Source organism: Papio anubis, chromosome 16, assembly GCF_008728515.1.
Source record: "Papio anubis isolate 15944 chromosome 16, Panubis1.0, whole genome shotgun sequence".
Classification (NCBI taxonomy): domain Eukaryota; kingdom Metazoa; phylum Chordata; class Mammalia; order Primates; family Cercopithecidae; genus Papio; species Papio anubis.
The window spans coordinates 30701742-30706478 of record NC_044991.1 but is presented as its reverse complement, the minus strand read 5'-3'; the positions used below and the strand labels follow the sequence as shown (position 1 = coordinate 30706478).

Here is a 4737-nt window from a genome sequence, read left to right as displayed (position 1 = left end):
AAAAATAGGTAAGTGTTGGCCGGGCGCGGTGGCTCAAGCCTGTAATCCCAGCACTTTGGGAGGCCGAGACGGGCGGATCATGAGGTCAGGAGATCGAGACCATCCTGACTAACATGGTGAAACCCCGTCTCTACTAAAAATACAAAAAACTAGCCGGGCGAGGTGGCGGGCGCCTGTAGTCCCAGCTACTCGGGAGGCTGAGGCAGGAGAATGGCGTGAACCCAGGAGGCGGAGCTTGCAGTGAGCTGAGATCTGGCCACTGCACTCCAGCCCAGGCGACAGAGCGAGACTCCGTCTCAAAAAAAAAAAAAAAAAAAATAGGTAAGTATTCCCAGAATATGTCTATGAACTCTAAGTCTAGAGTTCAGAAAGGTATTTCAACTAAAATACATCAGTCCTCACAACGAAATCACTTAGACATTACTGATGTATTTGGAAGCGTTTCCGTATAGATGTTTTAGACTGCTGGCACTCAATGCTTTAGAGGGTCAGGTAAACGCAGTTCTCATTTGTTCAGCAGTGCCTCATTTCCACTACATAAAATTTGGTCTCCAGTTCCACTACCAATGCCTGCTTTACATGAGGTCATACTGTGTTGGTACCACGTAAGGCGATTATATTACGAAAGACCTCTAGACCACCTTGTTCAAATGTAACAGCGGGTTTCAGTAATTCCAGGAGCAAGGGAATTGTCTCCAACAATTCTCAGGTTGATAAATTTGATTTTCCAAGTATTCTCCACAAAAGGGCAGCAGGTGAGCCCAAAAAATTGTTCAAAAATGCCCAAGCGAGTGTTCCTTCGATGGACAATCTTAGCAGTTCCAACCATCACCAGCCCATGAAGAGAAGCAGCACATTTCAGTCCACATGAATCTAGGCTGGGCTGAGAAAAAGAAATTCTTTTACTAGTGATGGCAAACGGAGACTCATGATTTCTGTCCCATGGTAGTCCATCACTTTTTTTTTTTTTCCTTTGAGACGGAGTCTCTCTGTCGCCCAGGCTGGACTGCAGTGGTGCGATCTCCGCTCACTGCAAGCTCTGCCTCCCAGGTTCATGCCGTTCTCCTGCCTCAGCTTCCCAAGTAGCTGGGACTACAGATGCCTGCCACCAAGCCTGACTTTTTCTGTATTTTTAGTAGAGACAGGGTTTCACAGTGTTAGCCAGGATGGTCTTGATCTCCTGACCTCGTGATCCGCCCGCCTCGGCCTCCCAAAGTGCTGGGATTACAGGCATGTGCCACGGCGCCCGGCCTCTTTTTTTCTTTTTTTTTGTTTTAGAAAGAGTCTCACTTGGTTGCCCAGGCTGGAATGCAGTGGCGTGATCTCGGGGCACTGCAGCGTCTGCCTCCCAGGTTCAAGTGATTCTCCTGACTCAGCCTTCCGAGTAGCTGGGACTACAGGCATGTGCCACCATACCTGGCTAATTTTTGTATTTTTAACAGAGATGGGGTTTCACCATGTTAGCCAGGCTGGTCTCAAACTCCTGACCTCAAGTGATCCACCCACTTCAGCCTCCCAAAGTGCTGGGATTACAGGTGAGCCACCATGCCCAGCCAGTCTATCACGTTTTGTTCTGACTTGTAATAGAACCTAAGCTGGACATCATGCTGTGGTTCCCATTCATCTTGAGGTGGTCCCAGGAAAGAATTGTGAGAATTCTTTTACTAGTGATGGCAAACAGAGACTCATGAAGTCCAAAGACCCGGTGACAGAATTCTCCCAGGCAATGAAAATCAACCTTTTCAGCTTTTTAGTCTTTTGCCTGCTGTTCAAAGAGTTGGATGTCCTCTGTCTTTCTAACTGGTTCTGGTGTTTCCTTCAATTTTGGCTCTGATTGCTTTTGTATGCTGAATAAGACTGTTTTTTAGTAACTGGAGGTATAACCACCCCCTGGTATTGCCAAGTACTTAAATGTGACTTTTTGGTGGGAGTTTTTATGCCTCAGAAGTTCTGCCCTTGGACTCTCCACTAACATTGCACGAACGGCGCTCCAAACCCTCAAATCAGCAAGTGCTGCCCATGACATGGATAATCCTGGAAGCTACGCCATTGTCACCACCACGACCTCCCGGGGGGCCCGGCTGCCCAAGCCTGTGTCGTGGTTCCAAAACGGGAAAGGTTCCCTTGTGTTCCTTGCAGGGTGTGGGATGGGGGTGTGGTTCGCTTCTTCAGTGTCCTGTTTCTCCCACTGCTAGGGGAGCATACAGATGGGTAGGCCACGGGGCTCCAACCCCAAGGCAGTGTCTAGAGGTGAATGTTCACAGCTGAAGCCTCAGTTGGCATGTGCTACTGTTTGCTCTTTTAGTTTTGCTGTCTATAGGAAGCTTAGACCCTCTACTTGTTGCGTGGACAGAGGGCTTTGTGTATCCCGGGTTCTCGCCTTGGTGTACCAGAAGAATCAGATCACACATGGGCTTGGAGAATGGGTGCAAGGTTTTATTGAGTGGAAGTAGCTCTCAGCAGATGGGGGAACCAGAAGGGAGATGGTTTTCTCCTGGAGTCGGGCCGCTGGGTGGCCCAGGCACTCCTCCGACTCCCCCCGCCAAACTCCACGTCATTCTGTGGTCAGTGGCATGCTGCTGCCTGTCAGCACATTCCTCTTGCCATTCGGCCACTTGTGTGTCCTTCCGCCAGTGTGTTCCTCTCCACTTCCAGCCGCTCCTGCCTCTGCCTTGCTAGGGTCTGGGTTTTTATAGGTGCAGGATGGGATGTGGCAGCAAAGGAGGTCTTGGAAAATGTAACATTTGGTCAGGAAATGCCTGTCCTCACTTATGTTCGTGGGGGTGGAGGCTTAGGGACCACACCCTCCTCTACCGGGCACTTCCCTTCCCCTCTTCTGTATCATTTAAAGGGACCATGCTCCTCCCTTCTCAGCATTTCCGTATCAGTTCCAGAGCAGTGGATCTGCCATGGTGGCCGGGATGCCCCAGGATTCTGCCTAAGCAGGGTCTGAGACTATCTGGGTGCTAGGCCTCGAACCCCCTCCACTCCTGGGCTCCAGTGACCTGGGGTCAGTGTGAGGTTTGGGAAGGAGTGACTGCCTTCCATGGCACAGGCCTGCCCTTACATCGATGGTCTTCGGGCTGCATCAGGCAACTGGTGACGGTATTGCACAGGGCCATGAGTCTCCTCATTGTCCAGTAACCCAAGTAGGTTACCACAGCCCTCCATCTCTGGAGAGCTGAGTCCTGACATCTCGACTCCTGGGACAGAGGGAGAGGACAATGGCAATAACGTTGCCCCTACGGTCCACCAGGCCCGTGCCTTGGCAACACACACCAGAAGTCATGGCAGGTGTTCTTATAAGAAGAGATTAGGCCTGTAATCCCAGTGCTTTGGGAGGCCAAAGTGAGAGGATCGCTTGAGCCCAGGAGTTTGAGACTGTGTCCAGAATTGGTTCCTTCTGGTGGGTTCTTGGTCTCGCTGACTTGAAGAATGAAGCTGTACACCCTCCGGGGAGTGTTACAGTTCTTAAAGATGGCGTGTCTGGACTTTGCTCCTTCAGATGTTCAGATGTGTCTAGAGTTTCTTCCTTCCAGTTGTTTGGTAGTCTCGCTTGACTTCAGGAGCGAAGCTGCAGACTTTCACAGTGAATGTTAACGGTAGTGCGAACCCAAAGGCTCATGAAGGTAGTGCGGACCCAAAGAGTGAACAGCAGCAAGATTTATTGAGAAGAGCAAAAGAACAAATCTTCCACAGCCTGGAAGCGGACCCCAGCGGGTTGCCACTACTGGCTCGGGAGTAGCCAGCTTTTTTATTCCCTTATTTGGCCCAACCCACATCCTGCTGATTGGTCCATTTTACAGAGTGCTGATTGGTCCATTTTACAGAGTGCTGACTGGTCCATTTTTACAGAGTGCTGATTGGTTCGTTTTTACAGAGTGCTGATTGGTGTGTTTATAAACCTTTAGCTAGACACAGAGCGCTGATTGGTGCATTTCCTAACCTTAAGCTAGACAGAAAAGTTCTCCAGGTCTCCACAGGATTAGCTAGACACAGAGTGCCGATTGGTGTGTTTACAAACCTTTAGGTAGACACAGAGCGCTGATTGGTGCATTTTTACAGAGTGCTGATTGGTGCATTTACAAACCTTTCGCTAGATACAGAGCACTGATTAGTGTGTTTACAATCCTTTAGCTAGACAGAAAAGTTCTCCAAGTCCCCACCCCACCGAGAAGCCCAGCTGGCTTTACCTCACAAGACTAGCTTGGACAACAAAGTGAGATCCCATTTCTAACAACAACAACAAAAAATAGCCAGGTGTGGTGTTGTGTACCTGTAGTCACAGCTACTCAGAAGGCTGAGGTGGGAGGGTCACTTGAGCCCAGGCAATATAGCAAGACTCTGTCTCTACAAAAAATTCAAAAATTAGCCTGGGACTATGCCTGTAGTCCCAGCTACTTGGGAGGCTGAGGTGGGAAGATCACTTGAGCCTTGCAGTGAGCTATGATCATGCCACTGTGCTGCAGCCTGGGTGACAGAGCAAAACTCAGTCTCAAAGGAGAAGAAGAGATTAGGACCCAGACAGGCACAGAGGAAAAGGAAAGACTCAGTGAGAACGCAGGGAGAGAACGGCCATCAACAAGCCAAGGAGAGAGGCCTGAGAACGACCAACCCTTCCAACCTCCAGGACTGCGAGGAGTAGGTGTCTGTTGTTTAAGCCGCCCAACCTGGGGTACTTCACGGCAGCCCCGGCAGACGAACACACACACGGATTCTGTCCTTCAGGAGCCAGCA

The 4737-nt window shown here is 50.0% G+C and overlaps 1 pseudogene; it reads right to left on the bottom strand.

The window, feature by feature from the left end:
* Positions 1–348: 348 nt before the first annotated feature.
* Positions 349–3829, bottom strand: LOC116270693 (annotated as a pseudogene).
* Between the last annotated feature and the right edge of the window lie 908 nt (positions 3830–4737).